We start from the raw sequence: 27,293 nt of genomic DNA, 5'->3' as shown, positions 1-27,293 counted from the left end.
TTTTCTTAATTACCTTGATTAGTTTTCCTTATTTATTTGTTAATATTCTTTCCATCTGTTCCAAACTTTTATTATTTCTTCTTTGGTTCTTTGTGCTTTTATTTCAACCCTTATTTTATGAATACCCACATTAAGTGGCTAATATAATTAAATCAAAGTTGCATTTATTTAGCATTCCTGATCACTTTTTGTTTTATAAAATCTGTTTTATTTTTGTGTGACAATGGCTTTTTGGGATACAAACTCTCCTTGGTATCATGGTAGTCTTTTGCAATGATATTTTGTGCATGTACCCAGAGAAAGGATCTTTCACAGTTCCTAAATGCAGTTATTTGCTGATATGATTGCAATATTTTGGCAAGTTATCAATTTTTTTTTTATTGTCGTTTGCCCAAGTTACAGAGTCTATTGTATGAATCAGCTTAATATAATTATATTCATTTGCTGCCTTCCTGTTTTATTAATTCCATTTTATGTTTTATGGTGCATTTCTTGTACCTAATACTACATAGGTAATAAAATTCAAAATTAACTTTGGGACTGTTGTTCAAACTGGAAGAATGCATCTTCCAGGAACATTCACAAAATGTTTATTTACCATTTTTATTTACACCAAATATGAGTTTCATTCAAAAAACGATCCAATCTTGCATTCATCCAATTAATTATTTATGGGAAATGCATTTTAAAATAACCCTTCATAATGGGCATATTATAAACAGTTTACTCCCAAAACTCTTAGTAAAAGTTGGTCCCCTTGATGGCCAGGATAATCCAGTGGTTCAGCAAATTCACCTATTCAGCCAATGCTCCTGGTTTTTGGAACATCAAATAACCAAAGTGAAGCAAACAGCCAATTTTAGTCAACTTTTCAGGGAACAGATTTGGTATTAGATCAAGGAGCCCAAAAGGTATTGCATGAAACACAGTCTTTTTGCAATGCAGTAATAGCAGTTTTGCTGGAAATGTAATGCTTAGAATACTTTGCTACATCATACTGCAACAGTGTGTGATGGTTGAAGGATGTGTGTGAGTTTTAAATACAAGGAATGCAAGTTGCTCTTACCAGATGGTTTTTGTAATAAAATAACCTAATGATTAAAGGGGAGTGATAAGAAGAGACATACTGCATGAGGATGTGTATTAAATGACAGCAGAGCAAAACATAGACTAGTCAATATGCATCTTTGTCTAGTCAATATGAGTCTTTGTCCAGGTCACAAAGGTTAAATTGGTAGACCCATTAGCCTTAATTATGAATTATCACCGTGTTGAAGGAGTCAAGCAGCTTTACATGTTTTAGCTTTAATAATTAAACATTTCATTAGGATTTAATGTATTCAAATTATTTTTCAAAGGATAACAAAATGAAAAGATTCATCTGAACCCAAGGTTTGTTTGTTAAATTAATTTCTCACAGCCCTTGTCAGTGAGTATTCACGAGAACGTTTCCTAATTTTTCATACAACTCTAAGCCACACTACCCCTTCTAAATAAAGAATTCTTTGCATAATTACTCACAACACAATTTAGTATATGGATTGCTCCCTTGTGACAGAGACAGTTCTGCTTGCTGGATGCATATCATCCAACTTTAAGAAAGCATTTGGGCCATTCTTTTTTTTTGTTTCCTTCAAAAACAACTCTCTACTAGTAATGACTCAAAAAGACAATCTGTATGATGTAATCCACATGTGCAGATTTAGATTCTGCTTTTTTGTCCTTCAAACTGTACAATTTTGTACAAAAATGATATTGATTAACTCTACTGTTTAAAAGAAGCTATCTTTAAACAAAACCCTGTTTTATTTATTTTTTCCAAAGGACAAAAGTCGCAAAAAAGATAGTCAAAGCACATCTCGTGCAGATCAAGTTGGTGCATTATTACCAATGAAGACTTATGAAGTGCAATTAAATCAATCTAAGACACATACATCCTGTGGGGATAAAGAGCGGTTTACTCATCAATATCGAAAATGGGATCCAGCCCCTAGCCAAGCTTATCAAAACGTTTTAAGGATACCCAATATCTATTACATTGCATAAACATTCCATGTATTTGAACATCGTATAACCATCCATGAAACCTCTGGGGATTTTAAGACTTGATAAGAGTCGGACATGCTACAATGACAAATTGTGACATCTGCTTCATAGACAGGGCTCTCAAAGTATGAATAGCCTTTTTGCATATAATACACTGTAAGAATGTTAAAAGGACACTGGGCAATTAAATGTTAATAATGTCTTTCATTTATGTTAGGATCTCCCTGCAAAAGATGCTGTGCTTTGTTTATAATCCACAAGGTGTGTAATATGGTTTCTTTTAATACCATCCTGCCGTGCTCAAAAGAGATAATTCCACTGAAAATATATATTTTAGGTACCTTCCTTGTGTTGTGATCCAGTATTAGGACAAATGCTGCAGAATCTGTGATTTGTTCTCAGGGAGTCAGATATAACTGATCAAACCCATTTTAACATTTTCCCAACAGGCAAATTGAAAACTGAACCTGGGTGCAATACTCCCTCTTTTTGAACTTCTTTGCCCAACCAGGTATGCATAACAAAATGCAAAGTCCAAACGCATATGAGGAGCAGGAATGTATTTCAACTCAACTTTTATTTATTTATTTACATGCAAATCTTTTCCCTAACACGCTTCATGATACATAACTGTGTCTTCCAATATAATGAAATTTATAGAAATTCAATTTTTACATTTTCTGCCATTGCATGAGTTCAGAGCTTCATTGTCACGAGTCATTTTTCACAAAGAAGTAAGAGGCATCACCACTGACTTTGGGTGGATAAAGACAAGAAACCTGTGTATGCCAAAAGATTTGCATATAAATAAAACCATCCAAGATGATTTGAAATACATAATTGATCCTGTCCCTTGCATGCTTTTGTATCTTCGATTTTAGCATCTATTAGTGTTGGTGGGTGCGGGTGGTGTATGTCAGAATAATATATACATAAATATCATGTCCTAAATGTTGTTTACTAAGATATCCCACTCAGTGTACATTTTCTATTCTTAATGCCAATAATTCAATATTTTTGTAGATGAAATTTAGGACACAATATTTACACAGTATTCTGACAATGATATGGTATCACATCATGTGGACATTAATATTTATTTGCTATGCAATGTGGATTTCTAAAGCCCATGGCTACCCGTAGGCTTCCCAGCATTGGCTAAGACATAACATTGCTTCGGCACAAGAAGAGAAACACAGGGTAGCTATTAATGTGGAAATAGCCATGCTTTTAGCCTTTTCCAGAACTGTGATTTATTGTTTAGGTATCTTAATACTATGGAGAGTTTGGGAATGAGATATGAAAAGGACCTACCCGCCCATGTGGCCTTCTGAATTCTAGGTACCTTCAATAATCGACCCGTAAAGGATCTTAAATTCCTACTGGAGGAGTAGAGTTTAAAGAGTGCCCTTATCATAGTGGGTCCTTTGGCGTTCAGCCCTCTATGTGCCAAACAGAGGGTTTTAAATGTTATCCTTCCATAAATGGAGAGCCAGTGCAGAGAACCTAGAGCATTGTTTGCTGAGGCACATTTTGGGACCTTGTATAGGATCCCTACTGACACATTTTAGATAACCTGGACCCTTTTGATGACAAATTTGGGGGAGCCCATGTACAGAGAGTTCCTGTAGTCCAACCAAGAGAGAAAAAGGGATTGGACCACAATTCTTCTGGATGCACCCCGGATAATATCTAGGATTTTATGCAGTGTTCTGAGGGTGCCAAAACAAGTTGACACAAGTTTTGTGGCTTGTGTATCCACGGAAAGGGCCTTGTCCAGCCACATCCCAAGGATTTTGATATGGGAGGAGGGGATGGGTGGATTGCACAAACATCCTGGTTAGTCTATTGGTGGTTGGGAGTCAGGTCTTTTACCCAGAATCATCAGCTCAGTTTTTTCCCCATTCAGTTTAAGCAGCATTTCACCATCCACTTGGATACTTTTCTAAGTAGGGAGATAGCTGATGGGGCTGTGACCCTTATCTAGGAGCGACGGAGAGAATCAATTGTGAGTTGTTGACATATGATACTATTGACAGCCCAAACTCCTGAACAATATCTGCCAATGTGCGCATGTACAGATTAAAAAGTGTGGGGCTGAGTGCTGAACCCTGCAAGACCTCACACTTCAAGGGAAGGACATCAGAGTAGCATGAATTCTCACAAATTGGGAAAGCTCTGTCATTCATAAAGGAGGTGAGCGAATTAAGAGCAGAGATCTTTATTCTGGTTTCAACCCTTCTGTATGTAAGTGTCTCATGGTTGGGGCTCCCAGTTTTATGGTATTTTTGTTTTTAACATTTCCATCAGTACTTATCCATATTTATTTTTTGCCCCTCTTATCGGTATTTATCCATATTTATTTTGTGATTTGAGAATAGATTATGTTGTAAAACTGTAATTTCCCACTTTATTTAACTGATAAACATGCGCTCATACTTTGATGGCTGTCGTGTTTTAGCCAATTAAGCAGTCAAATACATCAAAACGCTACACCATTTCCGTATTATACTACAACTGTGTATTAACATGTGTCTGTACTTAGGGAAATCTTAACCTGTTCTTTAACTCCCTGGTGTCTATCTGCTCAGCTGTTGTCCGGGAATTCACAAAAGACAGCATGGAGAGCCACTCACAAGAATCACAATTTTCAGTCCTTTTCCACTTTTAAAAATAAATACAGACAGGAAACATTTTGCTTTCTGTCTGTATTTATCTGTAACAATCAGGAAAAACTGAAAACTGGGAGCCTTACTCATGGCCAACCGTGTTGAACGCTGCACTTAGGTCCAGGAGTATGATAGCAGCTGTTCCTCCCTTATCCAGCAGCATTTTTAATTCCTCTGTTACTGCGAGAAGGGCAGTTTCTGTACTGTGTTGTGTACACAATCCCATCTGGGAGGTGTGCAGTAGATGATGTTCTTCAAGGAATGTAGACATTGTTTGGTTGACATGTTTCTCTAGCACCTTGCCTATGCCTGAGATTGCCCTACAGTTCCCTGGACATGTTGGGGCGAGGGTGCACTATTCCAGTGGATATAGAAGTTAAGGAGTTCCAATATAATAGTGAAGGTGGCTGGAACTCCTTGGGACAGTGTATGTGGGGGTGCGGGGTCAAGCGGGGACCCTGATTTGACCTTGCTGAGAAGAGTGGGAAGTTCTTCCTCGTGATGGGGGAAGAGAGGCAGGTCAATGTGGGATGTGTTTGACATACACTTCTCTGATGTGATGGCATTTAAAAGTCTGTACTTTTGTTGAGACAGATAAATATTGGCTATTTTGTTCTGAAAGTAGGCTGCCAATTTGTTGCAGCGTGCTATTGAGGGGGTAGGGAGAGTGTTTCTGGTTTTTGGAGTGGTCAGGGATTTCACAATTTTGAAATGTTTCCTAGGGGCCTTCAATGCCTGTCTTATTTTGGTTTTGTAGTAGGACGCTTGGGCCTCTTTAATTTCTATATGATAGTTCCCAATTGCAGTTCGAAGGGCTGTTTTCAGGTGATCCTCATAGTTTTTTCTCCATTTCCTTTCACGTTTTTTACATTTTTCTTTCAAGGAAAAAAGATAGGAGGTAAACCAGGGTGCATTTTTTCTTTTCTTTTTGATCTCTTTTGATCTTTGTTATTGGGATATTTTCATCCAGACTGTGATCCATTCTTCAAAGTTCATATTGGCGGAATCAGGGTTTTCTCTTAATATAGGTTTGATCGAGTCTAGGGACAAAGTCCATTCCACTGTATTCAGTTTAGACCATCTATGGTCAATTCTTGGAGCGTATTTAATCCCAGTTGTGGGTGCATACCTATGAAGCATGAAAGGGATTAAAAAATGGTCTGTTCAGGGCATAGGACGGTGACTTTGTACAATGATTTCGTGCTCACTGCCTAAAACCAGATCAAGGAGGTGTCCTTTGATGTATGTAGGGCCTTCAACTCATTGCATGAGTTGAATAGCATCCATATCATGTATTATCCCTGCTGCAAGTGTATTAATGATCTTGTCAAAATATATATTGAGATCTTCCAGAAGGGTAATATTCGATTATTTGAGTGCCATGCTAGCCAACATATCCGGGAGGGTCTCAATGAACTTGGAACAGAGTCCAGGAGTCTGTGCATCAATATTCCAGAGAGGGTGCCAGATCTATTGTGAATGCGAGATTCTTGCATTCAGGAATAGGAAAGCAATTGGACACTCATCTGACGAAATCTTTTAAGATTATTGAAATGCTGTCACCCACTTTATTTACATGATCTTTCCTGCACCCTGTGGGGAGTGTTTGGTTAATGTCAGGTATGACGTTTTTGTGAAGCCAAGTTTCCGTGAGGAAAATGGCATCTGGCAGTTTGACTTCTATCAACGTTTATAGCTCTATTTAGTGGTGAGGAAAGGACCTACAATTAATCAGGAACATATTCCAGCAACTGTTTTTCTTAAGAAGTTCTGGACTGACTTCCATTGCTGTAACCAGGAGAAAGTTGCACTTTGAGTAAAACAGTTCCCTGCTTTCTAGGTTTAGAAGAGTGCAGAGGTCTAATAGAGGTGGTGGTCTGAGTCAATGTACTTGCAGGGAGGTGAATCCTACCTTAATTCTGGAATACTGGGCAGGGTTCCTGGCCCCTGGTCCCGTACAAGCATGGATGGGTTCAGACCGCCTTGCCCTTGGCGCGCCTGCACCCCAGCCATCGTTCAAGGCTGAGGGCAATTCAACCCCTAGCGCGTCCACCTGACTGGCGTCTCTGTGGTAGGAGTGCGCAATTGTAAGTGCTCTCGTGTTCTTTGGCAGTTTTACCCACTCCCTCTTCATTCTCAACTTCAAAAAGTGATTTTCTTTTTTAAAATCCAGTGCAGAGCAGCAGATTTAACAAGCATTGGTATAGCCAATAGGTTTCGCCGATGGCTTTGCCAATACGTTTTAGTTTTGTTGTATATGAGTGTGGGACATTGAGGGAAGTTTTGCAAAGTTGAGTATAGTGTATTATTATGGAGTGGTGTGTAGTATAGTGGTGTAGTGTTGAGTTAAGAGGTATGGTGTGCTATGGAGTGGCATGTTGTGTTATGTTGTCTGATGCAGGGAGTATAGTGTTGTATTGTGGAAGTACGTAGTGTTTAGTCAAGTAGATTGTAAGAGAGGGGTATAGTTATGAGTGAAGTAGAGTGTTGTTAAGTTGTATAGAGCGTTGTGGAGTCGTGTAGAGTAGATTTGAGTGGTGTGTAGATTGAAGTAGAGTGTTGTAGAGTAGAATGGCTTATAGTAGAGTAGATTGTGAGTGTGGAGTGGTATTGAGTGGAGTATTGTAGGAGAGTGTAATTGTATAGAGTGGAGTAGAGTGTTGTAAAGTTTAGTGGCTTTGAGTATAGTGGAGTGGCATAGAGTGGAGGTATAGTGTGGATTAGTGTGTTATATATTAGAGTGGACTAAAGTGCTATGGAGTGGTATAGAGGGAGTTGTGTAGAGTGATGTGGAGTGGAGCAGTATTATAGAGTGGTATAATGTGAACTTTAATCATGTAGGTTTTATTTATATAGAGTACTGTAGAGCTTTATTGAATAGATTGATATAGATTGGAGTTAAATGCTATGTTGGAGTATAGTTTAATGGACATTCCACTTTCTATGGTGGAAAATTGTAGATTTGCATTTTGTTGACTGGAGTTAGAGTGGAGTGTTGTAGAGTGGTTTTGGTTGAATATGTGCAAAGGATAGTAGCGCAGAGTCATGGGATACATTAGACTTTACCACAGGAGGAAACATATCTACATACAACTACACGAAAGACAATCTTCAGAGGAGGACTAGGCCGACTTAGAAAACAAGGCCTACTTAGAAAACAATTTGTTTGCTACCTACTTCTATATCATGCACGGTTACTATACCCACCACACCTAGAGAACATTCCAGAATTTGATCCAAGAAGCAAAACATATCAGATCTGAACTACCCAACCAAAAAAATTCTTGTGCATCTATCTATAAAACTTTGAAGAGAGCATCTGACACATTTCAGGCCTTGAGGGCTTCGTAGGAGGCAGACTTTGACCTCGTAGAAAATGGAGATTAGCAATCTATCTTAATGGCACCTAGACAAATGGAAGTAGTAGAATTTTCTTTCAATCCTATTTACTTTCTATAACTTTAGGATTCCTTTCCTATACATCTGTGAAACATCTGAATGTGCGATAATGCCACAATGTACCACATAATCGCAACATTTGGCATATCACTGGTCTTTGTCTTTCCCAATAATCTGGTCCTAAACTGCCACATAATATGTACTTTTTGAGGTAAAAAATTAAGAACTCTTAGAAATGCTGTGAAGGTCACTGTCAAACCACAAACTGTTGGTCCGACAAGTTACAGTGAACCAGTGGCTGGCCCTGAGGAAGCTTCCATTTAGTCATTTAGTTTCTGATCAGCTGTCTCTAAATAAAAAGAGTAATAAGATTCCAATAACTGAAGAAACTATCAACCTTCGGTCTATGCAGGTAACTGCTCCAGTGCTAGTCGCAAGTTCATGACAGAACCCCATGTGCAGGGGAGAAACTTTACTTTTCACTGTAACATGAGTAGCCTGCAGCATAACCAATGTAGCAAGCACAAACTAAATCAGCAGAAGAAATGTCCCTCTGCACAGCCCCTAAAAGTTTGCATGTTATCACCGCTTGAACCCCGCAACTCTCCAGAAACTACAGTTTCTGATGGAGGCCAAGTAGGCCACGGTAAAGGTCCAGAGATTAATAACAATCGGTACCTGGCAGTTTCCCTTGCTGCATTCTGGCCCCGGAGCAGGTGCACCAGAGTGCTGAGGATTCTGCAGCTGCTGGACATGCCCAGGAACAGGAGACTGCCGTGGAGCCTGCACCTTGGGCTTTGGCAGAAAGTGGAGGGAAGGGAGCTTAAGCGTTGCGCCTCCTCTCACCGTCCACTATAGATCAAGGCTCTCACACTGAAGCACCTGCCACCCTCAAGCTTGGCTTGTTTTCTTGAGGTGGTTTCCTGCACATGAAGGGCAGTGGAAAGGAGGCCTGCCAGGCTCTGCAGTTGTCCAAGGAGGGGTTTAGGCCTGGGTTAAGGGCCTCTCCCAGCATGGCCATTTTGGGCTTAAAAACTCAATCGCTTTTCTTTGCAGGACAAAGTCGTCTCGATAGGAAGTAAAAAGAAAGTTTATTTACGGTTACAAAAGTAAAGCTGAGCCCATTGCACTTCAAATGGCTATAAGCACATGCTCATATTACAATAATGCAGTAAAGATGTCATGCGCAAGAATGAAAAGGAAAATACTATGTCCACAAACAAATAGGTGCATACATAAGCTTCCTGTTTAAAACCCCAAAAACTAATAAATAAAGAGCAGTGTCCATGAAGCAGGCCCCATGCTGATAAAATAAAATCCCAGCAGGCACCTAGGTAATAAAATAGAAGCAGTGTGGTCTGCAGAATCACACACATTTCCTTTTTAATAAAAAAAAAACATAACGTGTGACATCCATAAAATGGCTGCCATGCTGATAACATAACAGCCGCACAAACTTCATGTTGTTAAAATAATAACACACGCTACCTAAAGAGATCCCAGAAACATAACGTGCCTTTTCCATGCAGCGGGCGCCATGCTGATTAAATGAAACCCTTTTTGCCTGCAAAATCATGCCCGCTAGCTTCTTAATAGAAAAAAACCCAAACATAAACATAACGTTCAGCGTCAAGGAAGCGTCAATGAAGCCAGTGATATGCTAATAAGATAGAAGCCGTGCAGGTGCCATGTGGATAAAATAAAAACTCTGCAACCAGCAAAATCACACACACTACCTTTTTGCTCGAAAAAATAAAAAAAGAATGTTGGCTGGTTTTGGTAATCTTCCTCGTTCTTTTAATCATCTGACGATTTCACACTTTGGGGTCGATTAGGATGTAGGGCGGATCTCCACCGCCCACATGGTGGTGTCGATCTGCCCTACATCCTGCCCCGCCCGCCACCCATTTTCCCCCGCCATATTAGTATGGTGTGGGGACCCCGGCGCACGGAAAGACCATCCGCCGGTTTGCCGCCGGTCATACAGGTGACCGGGCGGAAAAGGGGCTATATATGGTGGTGGTGTCTGCTAGACACCGCCATCCATATTAGCATGGGCAGCGGTGCATGGCTTTCCATGGCGGAGACCCCGCCATGGAAAGTCATGCGGAGTCTGCTTTCGGGGGCCCGTTGCGGGCCCCCAGGGTATTGGGGGTGGGGGGGTGCACATGGGGGGTACCTATGGTACCCCCTGCATTGTCATGAACATGGTGGCAGGCACCTCGCGGTGCCTGTCACCTTGTGCATGACTATGCACACAGTGCATTTCCAGCATTGTGGCGGGCGGTGCGTTGAGCACCGCCCGCCACAATGCAAGAATAGAGGATGCCACCGCCACAGTGGCGGTGGCATCCCAATTGCAGGTGCGGGACCTCCGCACCACTGGTGGCCGGTCCCTGCACCGCTAGGGTGGCGGGCGGTTAATCAGCCCCTATATTTCTACCTTTCACCCAGTTAAGTGCAAATCCCAGTCACCTCTACAAGTATTTTCACCTCTGTGGCATAACAAACTCAAGAAATTATCAATTGTACCATTTTTTGGAAACAATGGACCTTTAAAGGGATATTCCTCGTTAAACATTTACTTAAAGATTCTCTTTTCCTCACCCCCCAAGAGGTACAGCTTAAGTTTCATGTACCAGTCTCCTTACTACTTAGATATGAATCTTTGAGAATGCTTTTAATTACTCGATTCTCTCTCCTTTGTGGATCTCCTTCATCTTCTTTGGACTCCATATTTGAACCCCTATCTACTTCTGCCTCTATTCGAGCCTCACACATCTATAAATATCTCCATTTCTCCTCTCTTGATCGTCCCAAGACTAAAGTTGAACTTCTATGGGAATCTGATTTGCAGCGTACCCTCTCAATTCACACTTGGAATTCTATATGGGCTCGCATACATCACGCCTCCTGCAATGCTAGCACCACTCAGACCCTTTATTATTTTTATCAAAGATTGTTCTTTACTCCTTTATCCCTTTCCAAGTATAATGTAGAATTATCCCCGAATTGTTGGTCATGTCAACACAACCCTGGCTCGTTAATGCACTCCTTTTTTCATTGTCCCAACATTCCCGCTTTTGGACTAAAGTATGTGAATCTATATCTTCCATCTGTTCTGCTAATTTTCCTTTTGTTATTTATTCTATATTCCTTGGAAGTAATTCTGTAATATGGATTGGTTCTCGCAAGGTTGGTATCTTTGTGGATATGTTAATTGCTATTGCTTTTCAGGTAATAACCTCTAATTGGAAAGATGCTTCTAAGGTTTCCTATTCTGCTTGGTGGAATCTTCTGTCAGCACATCTCAGCAAATGATTCGAAAAGAAGCCATGTGGTCTCCACTTACCAATTATTTATCCTCTTCAACCGCCATGAATTCTTTTCTTTTCTTTTATTTTGCTTTTGTAGCTTTTTGTAGTCAAGTTTGGGTATGTTTCACACAAATGATATTATAATGTATTTTGGGAAACTTTATATGGTATTTGATGAGGTCATCTCTAATTTTTCCTTTCCTTCTTTCCTCTTTTTCTTCTTTCTCCCCCTCTTTTCTTATTTCCTTTTCTTTCTTTTTTTCTTTCTTTCTTCTTATTTTTTCTTTTCTTCTCTTACCTTTCCTCCCTTCTCCTGTCTTTTCCTTCTTTGAAAAATGTAAAATACTATCGTGTTTCAAGATGCGACTTTTCAGTATTGCTTTCATATTTTGGGATATGTATCACTGGTAATTATCTTGTAATGTTTATTCCTTCACCATTTATATTCTGTTTTTTTACCCTTTTCCTCTTTTTTCATGCAAATTTTTCTATAATGTTGTACATATGCCTTTACTTGCTTCAATAAAGCTCTTTAAACTCCCTTCCCCCAAAAAAGAAGCAGAAACATAACGCATGCCGTTCATGCAGTAGACGCCGTGCTGATCAAATAAAATCTGAACAGGTGCTGTGTTCATGAAATTAAAGCCATGCAGCCTCCAGGATCCCATTAGAACTGTGCCCCAGGAATAACACATAAGCAATCAGGTGGAAAGATACCGGTAGTAATGTGCTGCTGCGTGCTAGAAAACAAATGACAACAGGGAGGGACAAAAAGGACTGCTTAACCACTGTCAAGCAAATGTTTTTAAATGACAATTGATGTGACAAATAGAAAGGCATTGGGCGGACTGAAAGCCCACACGGTATATACAACATGTCTCGAGGAAACAGCGCAAGCGCTGTCTAGGCTTGGCCGAAACCAGCAAAAGGGCTGCCTAGACTCGACCTAAAAACGACTTCCTTTTAAAAAACACACTACTTAAAAAACAATTCTAACACATTGATTGTACAGTTTTAAAAGGTAGTCCCTTTTATCAGTGCAGTGCTAGTCTCACCTGCGCAACCACTCCCCAGCCGTCATTTAAGGCTGAGGGCAATTCAACCACTAAAGAGCTGACCTGACTGGAGTTTCTATGGTAGGAGTATGCTATTGCTAGTGCTCCGGAGCTCTAAGGCAGTTTTCCCTACTCCCCCTTTGTTCTCAGTGCAAAGCAGCCAACTTTAAAAAGTGATTTTCTTTTTAAAAAACCAATGCAAAGCAGCAGATTTAAAAAAAAACACACTACCTCAAAAACTATTCTACCACATATAACTCTATAGATATAGCTTTTTCATTTATCATGTACCTATGTATCTATGATAAGATGTTTATACTATCATTGCCTATCATTGAACTTTATGTTATTTACCTTGTACCTATGTAACTAAGACACTTACCTTGTAAAGCGCTCCGATACCCGCAAGGGTCTGGTTCGCGCTAAATAAAACTCTCATAATAAATAAATAAATAAATATTGGACACACATTTTTGGAGACATGACTATTTAATGAAGATGTAAAGTCAAGGTTATTTCTGATTGACAAAAGCAGTGAGGAGAATATAACACCTCTGGAGTGAACTACTACACCCCAACACCAGAAAATATTATTTTGTACTCAGTGGGTTTCCAAATCTTTTCTTGCATCTCTTTTGCAACCCAAACTAGGCTGCCTATCTCACTTTGAGATCAGTGTAAGGATGGATCGTTTAATGGAATCGACTACACTTAAGGAACAATGGACAACGCATTTATCAGGTGAAAGCCAAAATATCGACCTGGAAACTCAGGTCTAAATCAAGTGTAGGTGCACCTAATCACAGAACCCTCTTTGTTCCTGAGCTAAAAATATTTTAGGAGGAGCTGAATACAGGAGTTCAGGCATTAACTAAAGGAATGTGAATAAAAATTCAAAAAAATCACCTGACTCTTCCATAAAGACAGAAGTGCTATTGTCTCTTCATAGCTCAGGGAATGTCACAACATTAAACAGGAGGTGGAGCCAAATTTACCAGTGTAAGATACTACGGCCAAAGAGAAGCAATATTAAACCCAGCACCTCACACGACCAACCACGTATACTGCTACACCTCCATTAGAAAATAATGGAGGGAATTACATAAAATGAAACCCTGCAATAAATAATGCTAAATTAGATAAAAAAATGTAAAATCATTAAACTATTCTTACATATAATTTAATGCTAAAATATGTATTTTTTAAACTGATTATTTAATTATAGAATATTTTATAAATGTGTTTTAATTAAAAATATGAATGTAGCAATACATTTTTAAAAATATAATAAAATTACTTGAAATTAATTCTAGTTAATCATAGTCATAATTTTTAGTAATATTTAATGTAGAGTAAAAGATATTTATTTTAGGTGGGAATTTATTTGTATAGTTTTATAATATAGTTAAATTAAAGATTTAATTCAAAATAAAGTTAAGATTTGTGTCACATTTTTTGTTTAGTTCTACATTTAAAATAAATAAATCAAATTAAATAAAATGAGATTTTTAATCTATTATTTGTTCTATATTTTCCAAGTGAAATATACCTTTCTTCCTTTCCATATGTCCAGTGTCTCCCTAACGTAAAATATAGGAAAGAATAAAGAAAAGTTTATTTTACAGAAAAAAATGTACAACTATTTTTGTATTAAATATTAATGCAAATTAATTTTATATATTTACTTTAAATGTAGGTCAAAATGTTTAATAATGCTACTTCACTATTAACTTAATTTTGAATTAAATATTTAATTTAAGTGTATTAAGTTAAATAAAAATTATTTTGCTAAAGTCTAAATTAAAATATAAATTCCCACCTAAAGAAATGTTTTTTTTTATTATGAATTAATTATTATGAAAAGTGATACATAGTATTCATTTATAGCAGTTTACCTTTTAAATATATTTTAATAAAAATGAATTTTACATTACTTTTAAGGTAAAAAAAATATAACATATTTTATAATGAACCAATAAGCAAGTAATTGTTAATTGTAATTGTATTTTTATATTGCTTAATACCCCTGAAAAGGTGGTGCGTACAACAAGAAGCTTGCAGCCCACCCAATGCTTATCATTTGTTGGCTTTGTCACTTTTCTGTGCTGCCTCCTACTTGGCCAGCATATGCCAAGCATCACTTCCTTTCTTTTCAGTGGAGCATTTACCATGTTTTCTCTGCTACACAGCGGCTGTCAGTGTATTAGAAATACTAACCTCATGGTCACAGAAATTAAGAGCCTTTTTATGACTTTCGCAGTCTCGGAGTGTGGCTGCCATGTCGCGCCGCCGCCCCACTCCAGGATCACCAACACCATAGAAAACACCCGCCACAGTACGCCTTTTAAATTCTCTGGGTGCAGTTCTTTGGCAGTCCCATGGTGGTGCCTTTGAGGATGCAGACAGATAGGGGGGCACAACATCGTAATATGAGCAACAAGCAGATTGAGGCCTCGAGACTGCCGCAACACCGCCAGGTATCTCTGGTGGTTGCAGCGGTGCCAATGCGGTCTGACCACCCAAGCTGTAATGGGGTGGTCTGATCGGCGGTGCCCTGACTGCCACCGCGGTGGACCACTGTTGTCATAATAAGGCCCTAAGTCTTGTGAAAGCACTTGGTCATCAGTTACTTAATGGAAGTACCTGGTTCGCCACACAAGTGCTGTGCTGCACCCAGGACTACCTTGTAATTATGGGCCTGGTTAGTCAAACGTTAGGCCTCTTCTCTGTGGAGAATATAAGATGTGAACTTGTAATGGCATGAGTTGTTACCATGCCACATGGACCGCATGCTATTACACCTAGGGGGATAAAAATGTAAGCATGTCTGCCCATGAGCTCAAACCTGATGCAGTACATTTAAGTGTTAGTCTAATGAGCAAAGAGAAGCAATATTATGATTTCTTTGATGTATTTGAAACTGAGCAGGAGCTCCCTGGTTGTCCTATAGGTTGGATAAGTCAGACTTAAACTTTTGCGACCCATATTAACTGATGGTATTGGATTTGGCCCATGGGTAGGACTCTCTAGTTGAGAGCGTGAAACTGGAGACTGACTAGGAACTGAACGTTTCAAGATTGCTGTTTGAAGTCTATATGAAAGTGTACTAAAGGTAATAGGTCTAGTATTTGTTCCTGACTAGCAATGGTCTCCCAATTTACTGTGTCTAATGTCTAATACGTATTGTTAAAGGTGATATTTGCAACAACTTATAACCCTTGTTGCCTCATGTAGGTGATTTGGACCATGTGTCGAAGTACAGGTAGCCCAATGGCCCAGATGTTCCCTGATGCTTAGCTTGGTTTACCTGTTGTCAATTACCCCGGCAATCTACAAGGTTGCTTAGCTGTGTGGTGTAATTGGCAAGTGCCCTTGTCTTAAAATATCACTTACAGTGGAATGCTGCCTTCCATGCTGACCTATGATAAGCAGCCCGTCCTTTATTAGGCGCTGAACATACTTATTTACACTGTAAGGACCACCCCTGGATAGATTTTATAACCCTTTACATCTTGTCCTTTTGATAAGTGTTAATCAAATGTCTTTGCTTCTGCAGACTGGGCAAATACTAACAACACCATCTGTTCAATGGTTATTTAAGTTTTGTTAGTTGCTTGCTGGGTTCTGAGTTGCCAAACCACACCGCGTCACCTAAGTGCGGGTTTATGGGAGTTGAGTGCTGAAAGGCTGTGCTTGGTTTTACATTTTGGCTGATTTTCATCAACCGCACACCTGCCAAGCATTGTCAGTGAAGAACTAGGACTCTTGTCTCCATCTAAATTATGTCCCCTGACTCCCTTTGTCCTGACTACTATGCCCTGGCACTGGTGTTTTGCCAGAAATCTTAATCATGCTGTATGTTACTTAGTGTTTAGCGTCAAATGAAATCAGTGCAATGCAAAGAACCACCTAGATATTTAATGGAAGTAGGACGAGTTGCAATTTAACTTGAAGCCCAAAACCTAATGTAGGAGGACTGTGTTTAGGCTTGACCTCGGGCTGCACAATTGTTTGACACGGTGTGGTTCAACTACTAACAACTTTGCACGAACACGCATATGATCTTTTTGCACTATTGTGGTGGTGTATGCAATATTACTGAAATGGTTATTATTAGACATGTGACGATTGCCATAGTATATTTGTCTGCTTATGTTGCCATAAGTGTTCCAATTGTTTCAATAAACGTGGAACTAAGTAGATACAGCTTCTTATTTGAGGTTATTTTAGCAACATCACTCTGAATCTATGCACCCATCCCTGTGTAAAATCATTGCTGTGATGGGACTGAATAGGTATGCTATCCCTAGCCACTATAGTCATCATGGTCTGAGAAAGGTAAGATGAAGCTTAGAGAGGGTTATCTGCCATGAACCCAAGCACACTGTGACTGCGGCAGACAGCTGCTGGTGTGGTGATCAAACCCGGTCTTAACATGGGAGTCGTACAGCCCAATGTTAGGGAATCATTCAGTATAGAACTTGTATAAGCAGACTAGAAAACGAGGCACACAACTTGGTAGCCCAAAACATTAATTTATACCTTAAAATAGCTAAGTTATCTACTTCCACTGCTCACAAATTTAGAGAACTACTTTTTTCTTTTTCATTCAGCACTCTAAAACAGTATATATGCTCTACAGCTCTTGCCTTCATGTAATGCTTTCCCTTCTCTAAAACCTGCCCCCAACCAAAACAACAAGCATTTGTATATGCAATAGGTTTCGCCTTATGTGATTCATAATAAGCTGTTTTTTGTTGAAAGTTGTAGCTTGGTGAGCAGTTGTGTAATATAAGGTACTGAAACTCTGTTAAAGTGTTATGACTTGTATATTGAGAAAGGCAATATATTGTGCTGTTACTGGTGGTATTCTAAAGTGGGGAGATTAGGTAAATGAGGGAGGACAAAAAGAAATCAAAACATGTACCTGATAAGTATAGTGTAAATGCAGATGAGGCTGGGGACTAATATTAGGTAAGACTACACCGCATGTCATTGGCTGCATTTTGCTCTGACTGGAAAGACATCTTGCAGCGATAAATGCTGAGTTGTGCCATTAGGGCCCAATATGTGCCTCGGCACAGAGGACTAAATGTTAATCTCTGTAGATTTAAAAGACCCAGAGATTAGTTTATTGGAGGGGCGTGAATAATGTCAAAAAGATGGGAGCTGTAAACATGGGGGGAAGCATTGAGGTGTGACCCAGGAGGAGGCTGCAAGACAAGGGGAGGAGAGAAATGACCTGCAGATGCACTCGTAAGGAGTGCCGCTGAGTTTTGTGTTGTCTGTAGTCTCTTCAGGAGGTGTGTTATGATTCCTACATAGAGTGTGTTCCTGTTGTCCAGCCGCTGGTGATGAAGGCCTATGTGACGGTCCTTCTGGTGTTGACAGGGAGCCACCTGAAGGTCTTCAAGAGCACGCGTTGGGTGTGGAAGCAGGAAGATGAGACTGCGTTTACCTGTTTCTTTACAGATAGCTTGCTGTCTAAGATGATGCAGAGGTAGCGGGCGTGGTCTGTGGGGGGGGGGGGGGAGCATGGGCCGAGTTCAGCAGGCTGGCAAGTGTCATTCTATAGCAAGGTGTTGAACCCAAAGATGAGGACTTCCATCTTGTCCGAGTTGAGCTTGAGACAGTTGCCCTTCATCCAATTGGCGATGTTCATCACGCATCAGTGGAAGTTGGCTCTGGTGGTGGACCTGATGCCAAACAAGGAAAGATCTCAGGTTTAAACATTCTGCTTGTGTACCCATGCCACCCTCAGTATATGGCAATGGATTTGAGTTGGTTTAAATACAGAGTAAGGAAGAGTAGCTGCATTACAAATGCCTGTCACAGGTGACTGACAAGTATGCAGTCACCTATCAATCATTGCCTCTTTTGAGCAGCTTCTTTATTTGGTGGTGAACTGTGTCAGGGAACTGTCTTGTGTTGAGCAAGATGGCCACAATACAAACGTGCTCTGTGTATAAATGAGCTCTGTGTTCACGCCGCCAACACTGTCTACATCCAGTCGAAAATATTCCTAGAAGACACCACACACTCAGACAACCATGGCCAAAAAGCAAAACTATGGATGATAAGCTGAATTTAGGCCGCAACATGCAGTCACTGAAGGAGCTGTGGCTGGATGAAGTAAGTGCCCATTCTGCTGACTTCTCAAGCTGAATGATCACTTAACCCATGCGATGAAGCATTGTGGCCTAAGGGAGTGCTGGGGGAACAGCTATGAAGGTCTCGTGGGAAGTACAGTAGGACAGAGTGGCTCCCATGTGAGGCTGGTTTTAAGAGAATTTCCTGCTTGTCCAAGGTCTAAAGTGGAGGGAGGCCAGCCAGATCTGGAGCCTGCAATAGCACAAAGCTGGCTGGCGGTGAATAAGAATGGCGGAAGTATTGACCTGATATTAGGGAGGAATAAGGAAGACGGGAGTGGTGCTTGATCAATGCCTTGCAAAGGAAGTGGAAAGACACTGGCACAGTAGATGAATCATCAGGAAGATGAGGGGCACCAGCAGCCGGGACCTCTGAGCGCGCCACAGAGGAAGGTTGGACACTAAGTTGGACACTGTAAGTTTTGGCTGGAAATTTAGAAAGAGATAACAGGGATGGTTTATTGGTACTGGGCCAACTGCAATGGAAGTGGTGGTTGTACAACAAACTTGCCAATATGCAGGCATAGGATACCAGACAGTCCATATACTAGTAGTAAGTGCTCTAGCTGGTGTTGCAACATGGGCAGGAACATCAAGTGGGAGACAAATGTGAAAAATGTGTGTTCTTGAGGAAGACTGGAGAAAGGAACAAGGAGGAAACGAAAGGCCAAGTATGTGAGGGACAAGAAAATGAACCATCACTTCGTGAAGTACTGCTAGCGTTTACAACATAAAAAGCAGTGCTAGAGCAATAAACTGACACCATTAACATTGAGCAATTAGCCTGCTTTCTTCTGACAAGATCAAGAAAAATAGATCTCCTATTTAAAGTGAATGTATACAACACCCTGGATGTTTAGGTTCGCTCTTGCCTAGTAATAACCAGCTTAGTCAGTCTTCTACATCTTTTCCTAGATTAGTTCAATATACAGTTATTCCAGACTTGGTACCTTGATCCACAAGGCTCGGCCTTCAGCCTCTCGTTTTGGCCTGTGTCCAGCTAAATATATACAACTGTCCGCCCCTTTATTGAGTTCAGAGATTGGTGCCATCTAGAAGTCATCTTTTCATTCAGGAAAAGTACCTTAATCAATCAATCAGCGAATCTGGAGTGTGGCTAATTACCAGTCAGGGTAACCAGGTGCTGGGAGTGCTGCTGACAAGGCTGAGTCGAACATCCAGGTCTTGAGTCCTTATCTGAATTCCAGTAGAGAGGAAGAGGTCCATAGTTGAAGAGGGAGGTAGTTCCAAGACTTCGCCATGAGGTAGGAGAAGGAGCGTCATTCCACTGTTGCTGCTGCAGATGCAGGGTGTTTGGGTGAGGCAGAGGGAGGCAGAGCACAGGTGTCTGGAGGGATGGTGGTCCTAGTTCGGGGGGTCACCAGGCTTCATTCCATGGGGAGGTGCTTCCAAACATCAGCACTTCTATCTTGTCTGTGTTGAGTTCTAGTCAGTGTTCCTCATCCATTTGGCGATGTTCGTCATGCATCTGTGGAAGTTTGTCAGCGTTGCGGGGGAGTCTTCTGATAAGGAGACGAAGAGATGGGTATAGTCAGCGTTGGATATGATGTTGAACCCATGTGATTTGGCGACATGTAGGTGTTGAGCAGGGTCGGGCTGAGGGATGAGCCTTGAGGGACATCGCATATGTTGTTCTTGGGTTCTGAGGTGAAGGGCGGGAGGCGGATTCTCTGAGTTCTACCTGTGAGGAAGGAGGCAAGCCACTTGAGGGCATCTCCTTGCATTTGAATGTTGTGAAACCTTCTGATCAGGGTGTGGTGTGATACGGTGTCAAACGCTGCTGAAATTTCAAGGAGGATCAGATCCACCACTTTACCTTGGTCGAGGATGAAGATGATGTCTCCTGTGGCTGCAATCAGGGCAATTTCTGTGCTGTGGTTGGTGTACAATCTGGATTGGGAAATGTCCAGATGTTTGTGGTTTTCCAGGTGTTCTGTAAGGGCAGAGAAATGGGGTGGTAGTTCTTGAGATCGCTAGGGTCGGTGGATGATTTCTTGAGTGTGGGCTTGACCTCTGTGTGCTTCTATTCATCGGGTAAAGTGGCCATGGCGATTGATGTGCTGAGGATGGATTTGAGTTTGCTGATGATCGTTTTGCTCCTGAAGTTGAAGATGTGGTAGGGGCACGGGTCCAAGGGTGCTCCTGAGTAGATGGAGGTCATGATGTGTGTCGTGTCCTGCGTGGTGAGCTGGTCCCAGGTGGTGGCAGGTGGTCGTGTTCCTCATTCATGGGGTCAAGATGGTGAAGGAGGTTTCCACACCTGGAGTACCAGAGAGCATACAAATAGAACCGAACAATACTCAAGGGGAGACAGCAGTGCGGGGAGGGGGGTGGGGACATTTGTGGTTGATGCCTTATGGTTGGGGGCGAGGGAGGGGGGTATATCCAACATACTTGGTACTTAGCTATGGGGGAATAATGTAATCGTCCAAGTTGTCATGTACAAATGGGGCCCGGCGAGGGTACTGACAGAATCAATATGTCAATGTGCCGTATTGCCTGCCCCTGCCTAATGTATACTGCTCTCTTAAAGGAGTTCGATGCATGCTGTATAAAAGGCAATAAAGTTTGTTTTAAAAAAAAGATAGTGGAGGAGGTTGGTGTCTTGTGGATCGAAGTTTCAGAAGATGGTGGAGATCTTGTTGTGGAAAAAATCTGCCAGGGAGTCGCAGAGTACCTGTGAGGGGGTGATGACATTTCCTGTGGCTGAGGGGGCTGGAGAACTCTCAAACTATGTTGAAGGCTGGTTACTGTGGTCAGAGCCTGTTCGAAAGATGCGGTGGTTAGACTTCTGTTGAAGAAACCGTCTTTGGACCCCGCTGAGATGAGCAACATTGGACCATCTTTTCTACGTTTCCGGTCTAAAATGTTGGACAAAATGGTGTTCTCTCAGTTACAAAGGTTTGCCAATATTTTAGGTTATCAGCAGGCGGGTTCTCACCTCAGTTGGAGTACTGAACCTTTGGATTTCAGTTGCCGATGACGGAGCCAGAATGATGGTTGGCAGAGGTCCAGGATGTTAGGTTCCCCTGGATCTCTCAGCAGTATTTGATACTATAGCTCATTACATTTTCCTTTCTAGACTGTATGAAATTGAAATTGAGGGACAGGCTGTTTGAGCCTTACTTAACAGGTAGAAAACAGAGAGTTTTCATTCCTCATTTCTCTTCTACTCAAAAAAACATGAGTATGGTGTTCCCCAGGGTTCCATTCTGTCCCTATTATTTTTCAACATTTACATGCATTTGTAGGCCTACAAACTTCAACAGAAAGAGACCCAAAACTATAAGTACACCAACAACACCCAATTGATTTTTGGAGTGTCTTCCATTCAAGTTTTCAACTAAGACCAGTCTTATTTGTTGTATGAAAGTTAGTCAAATACCAGATGGTGGAGGTTGGTGAACTTTCTTAAACTCAACCCTAGTAAGACTGAATGGTGGTTGACCTCACTCAAAGTAAATACTCTGGACCTCTGTCGGCCTCCTAGAATGGGACTTCTGTTTTTCTTTTTTTTGGCCTGTAATCTATAAATCTGTATTCATTTCTCACTTGGTCTTTGGACGCAAGTAGTTAATACTAAAAAACTGCCTTTTTTCATTTAAACGTTTTATGATGGACTTTCCCTTTCCTCGATCACAGCCTCAAAATCCCTTGGTTATCATTATCGTCCAACCAAGGCTGGAGTACGGAAAAACCATCTTGCTGCACCAAAAATGCATTTAGTGCAACTGCAAATGATTCAGAATGTGTCAGTCTAACCTTCTTTAGGGATTGAGGAGAAGACATTTAGGGGCACATGCATCAACCATTTTTGCGAGCGCAAACGGTGCGATTCGCAAAAATCGACCGTTTGCGCCCGCAAAAAGGGCTTTTGTGATGCATGAAGGGTCAAGGCACTCGCAATTTGAGAATTCGCAATTAATTGCAAGTTCTCAAATTGCAATTGCATTTAAGGAATCGCAAATTGAGATTCCTTAAATGCAATGCATTAAAGTAAAATAATTAGCGATTTCGCTATTAGGGGGCGCAAATTACCATGAAGTTGAACTTCATGGTAATTTGCAAAAACTTTGAAAAATGTACGAAAGTGCATTTTTCAAAGTGGTAGGTTACACACACACACACATGTCCTTTGGACATGTGTGTGTGCAACATTTGTACACAGATCGATTTCAGGGGTGCAACAGGGTGTCGTTTTGACACCCTTGCACCCTTGAAATTGCATTCTCAATTTGCGATTCTCTAATTGAGAATCGCAAATTGAGAACTTCCCCCCATTCATTTCTATGGGCCTCTAGGCCCATAGGAATGAATGGGGAGGTATTCCTTAATTGCGACTCGCAATTTGCGACTCGCAATTAAGAAATATTTAGAAATCGCTATTTTGTAAGCGATTTCTACATGCATAGGCTTTTGCGATTCCTTATTAGCGAATCCTTATTTTTCGCTAATAAGGAATCACAAATGGCATTTATGATGCGTGTGCTAGTCTGATACAAAGCCAGAAAGAAATTACGCTGGCTTCCTATACATTCACATATTTTATTTAAGCTCACGGCTCTTGTGCACAAAGACATGTACACTCACCGACCATATTTCAAGGCAAAAAAGATTTTCAACTTTGGAGACTGACCTGTTTTGGTGGTATCAGCTAAAGCATCGAACACTCTTCCTTTGGATCAGCATATGCAACCCTCTCTGGTTCATTGCAGGAAAGAATTGAAAACCCTGGTTTTCAATTTGTAAATACATTTGCAATGACCTCCATTTATTTAGGGGCAGCAAAAAACCCATGCAGGGCATCTGACTTATTTGCAATTGTCTCCCTTCATTTAGGGATAAGAAACCCACACAGGGTGTTAGCTGTGCTCTACAAATGTCTAACCATAGACATCTGCGCACGGATCTCAAGAAAATAATTGAACAATTGAAAAATCAGAGTAACTGAGGGCAGCCTTTGTGAAGGTTTATAGGACTTGCGTATTGCAGGTCCAGTTGCTGTAAGGTTTATAGGTACCTGGTTTGTAGGGGGCTCCAGGCACATTGTGCATCGCAAGAGTGGTAGTTCAAAACCCTCCATCTCGATGTTGCGGGTGGGTGGTGTTGAAGGGTTTTGAAGTCCTCATCTCGCACAGCACTGCAGGAATGGGACTGCAGAGAGGACGATACACTGAGATGCAATATGAGTAAGACAATCAGGGGCACTCAAATTTCTGACATGGAGCATCAACTAGTTGGCTAGCAAGGTGAAACGGGGAGTGGTAATCAAAATATGGGTGCGACTTGGGCCACCTAAAGGCAAACAATTGTACATTTATAAGATTAAGAAAATACAAAATGGTGGCACATGCTGTTTTTCAAAGTGACTCAAGGGGATTGTAATGAAGTGATCTCTGCCCTTCACAATGGATAAGAAATGGGAGGATACCCTTAGATGCTAGATGGGGATAACTGGCTAATTGGAGGGTGAACAGGTGATGGGTATGTTAGTCATTCTGCCACCCAGAGAACAACAGCGGGGTACTGGATAAAATAGGGCAACTAATGTTGGAGGCAAGGGGAGAGGGGACTATTGTGGGAAGTGGCTGTACCTTGGTGATATGTTATAATGATATGTTATAAATATTTATTAAGCGCTTCATTACCCAAGGGTGTCTTGGTGCTAGAAACTGTGTGGCAGTAGCTTTGAAGGGTGAGTGAAACCTATTATGAGGAATTAAAAAGCCAGGTCTTGAGGGATTTTCTGAACATCACAAGATTAGAGGAAGCTCTGATATGAAGAGGAAGCTCATACCATGCTAGAGAGGCACCCCGCCCACAGCTGCGGCCACCCTAAAGTCGTACGCTTGAACCTGCGTGCAGTGACTGTTTTTGCTGAAGAAGATCTTAGTGGCCTATTAGGCAGGTACCAGTTAAAATAGTTTATAAGGAATAGGGGCTCTTGATCATTCAGGGACTTGTGGGCGATACACAGAGCCTTGAAAGTGACTGTCTGCTTCATGGGTAGCCAGGGTAGCTTTCCCTCATGGGGTTAGCCACTGATTGGAATTTAGGACTTTTAAGGAGCAGCTGTGCGGCTGTGTTTTGCAAAGTTTGCAGCCTGTTTAGCACGTGTTTGTGGGCGTCTGCCCAATTGGGACAGAGCAAGGGAAATCACTAACATCTTCTGAAGCTGAAGGGGGGATAAAAGGAGTATGTACTTTATGAGCCTTAGGGTATGAAAGACCTTGGAGGAGGCTGCATTGACTCGGTCTGTAAGGGACACCTTGTTGTTAATAAGACCATCTAAATGACGGGCTTTGTTGACCGGGAACGGGAGAGCACCCATGTCCTGGGGCCACCAAGTGGGCGTCCAGGATGAGGGATCAGCACCAAAGAGTAGGACCTGGGGCTGGAGGCAGTTCTTTGTCATCCATTGGGTAACGGCCTGCATACAGTTGCAGAAATTGGGTCCTGTATCTGATGTATCATTAGCAAGAGAGACCACAATTTGTGGGTCGTCAGCGTAGGAGGTTAGTGCAAACCTGTACGGCTTGATGAGTTCCGCAAGAGGGGTGACATATATGTTAAACACCGTTGGGCTGAGTGAAGACCCCTGCAGAACCACACATGGAAGCAAGAAGGAGCGAGAAACAAATGTATCCAGTCCGATCGCTTGTTCACAGCCATGAATGAAACAACTAAGAAGTTTCCAGGCAGTGCCAGTGAAACCAATACTTGTTAGACGATCCAGCAGTCCGTCATGATGTAAGGTATCAAATGCTGCTGACAAGTCTAAATTTATCAGTGGATTCCGACTTCCTCTGTTGCTTTGATTAGCACCGTTTTCGTACTGTGCCCGGCGCGGGAACCAAATTGGGTATCATTTACCTGATTGTTATTGGAAATAAACTGAGAGTTAATTTCCTTCTAAATTAACTTGGCGGGCAAAGGGAGGCATGATATAGGGCGTTAGCTGCTAGGCTCAGCTGGATCTAAAGATGGTTTCTTTAAAGAGGGAGAACTGATGCTTTTTTCCAGCTGACTGGAAAGATGGCAGAGTGAAACATACACTGAAAAATCATGTTCCCCCAGAACAGCAATTTAGTGTGGATGAACACCAAAGCGTTGGATACTACTCGTCGGCACATATTCATTCCTAGATCATGTCTTCACATAGGGAGATGTAATCACGTGCTGTAAGGAAATAGAGCTCCTAACCAGGCACATGTCAAACAAAGCTCTCAATTAATGGGACTTGGTGAGAGGGGGGGGGGGGTGGTTCGGACCAAATGGGGTAGTGCCTTGACACAAGGGAACTACAAACCACCCAAATGAGGAAACATGTGTCTGAGCTCACTGAATTATATTGCGCGTAAAATAGTGGGTTAGTAAACCATAATACTGTTTTATGTGAGGCCTACAAGCAAGCAATTGCAGTCATTTCTGGGTGTAGTGGCAACGAGGTCCATGAATGGTTAGCATGGAAGCCTTGTGTTCCAAAAAGGGTTCAAATGGGGCTGTAAGGTCCAGAAATTATTAAGATTGGGGCACTCCGGTAAAAGAACGGTTAAAATGGTGGTTGAGACATGACAGGTCAAGATGGATGTCCTAGAATATTTTTGGGGGCTGAAAAGTCCAAGAATAGTTAAGATGGGCGCTGAGGGCCAAGAATGGTTACGTTGAAACAGTATGGTCCATAAAGGGTTATGATGGGGCCATATGGTCAAATGATGGTTAGGGTGGGGCCCTAAGGTCGATGAATGTGTAAGATAGGAGCTGTGATGCCCAAGAGGTTTTTAAGTGTGAGCAAAAGAAGAGGTGGGTGGAAGGTCGTGGGCAATTTGAGAATTTTATTTGTGGCAACTCATAGCTATATTTTCAAATCTTAGAGCATGATAGGACATTTCAGTTTGTAAAGTGATGGAAATGAGGGTGTTGTTTGAAAGCCTAATGGATTCCCTCAATAAATGTAGCCCTTTTCAAAACAACTGCACCTGTCTCTCACAACTTCATACCAAGTACTTCCTCTTTGTTTCCTCCACAGGACTGAGGAACCAATGCAGCAAGACACATCCAACAATATCAACAACTGCTGCCCCTGCAACATGCTTGGGGCATTGAGACGTAGGCAGATCGAGGTGTCCACCAAACAAAGTGTCCACAGGGGAATCCATGGCAGGAGGAACTCCGCGCTTACCCGTCGAGCCCAGACTGCACGGGGTTGGGCAGAAGACGAGGCCCGCTGTACCAAGTGGGCCACGCCGCGACCTGGCCGCAGCGCTCGAGGCAGTCACTGTGGATTCGAGGCCAGAGTGGACTGGAGAGGAAGGAGGCCAGGAGTGCTCCCCTGCTGGCAAAGGCCACACTCCGCCCCACCTGTTATGACATCTGACGAGTAAAGCAAAATAAAAGATTTATCAGCTACACAGACTCATGTATCTTTCTATTCCACTCTCCTGGTCTAAGAACTGAAGAGGTGAGACCAAGTCTGTTTAGTGAATGAATGACTGAATGAAGGTGTGTTGCTTATGAGAAGGACCATGGAAATATGCGGCAGTGGAGGATTAAAATATGCCCCTGGTTGACGAAATCGTGTGGCAAGCAAATGTAAATAACGCTGCACAAGCCGCAGATTCCCTGGCAGCATTTTTG

General features: G+C 41.6%; 1 long non-coding RNA gene across 1 annotated transcript in view; it reads left to right on the top strand.

Annotated features, from left to right (window-relative positions):
- The window catches only part of LOC146868526 (uncharacterized), a 189,702-nt gene extending 162,693 nt beyond the window's left edge, over window positions 1-27,009 (top strand). The window contains exon 3 of the long non-coding RNA XR_014966272.1: window positions 26,686-27,009. This is a non-coding gene — a long non-coding RNA (uncharacterized LOC146868526). The remainder of the gene's footprint in view (window positions 1-26,685) is intronic.
- The last annotated feature ends 284 nt before the right edge of the window (window positions 27,010-27,293 follow it).

The sequence above is a fragment of the Triturus cristatus genome, chromosome 1_2, assembly GCF_964204655.1.
Source record: "Triturus cristatus chromosome 1_2, aTriCri1.1, whole genome shotgun sequence".
In the NCBI taxonomy this organism is placed as follows: Eukaryota; Metazoa; Chordata; class Amphibia; order Caudata; family Salamandridae; genus Triturus; species Triturus cristatus.
Note: the sequence above shows the minus strand (reverse complement) of the source record. Positions and strands in the feature narration are given on the sequence as shown.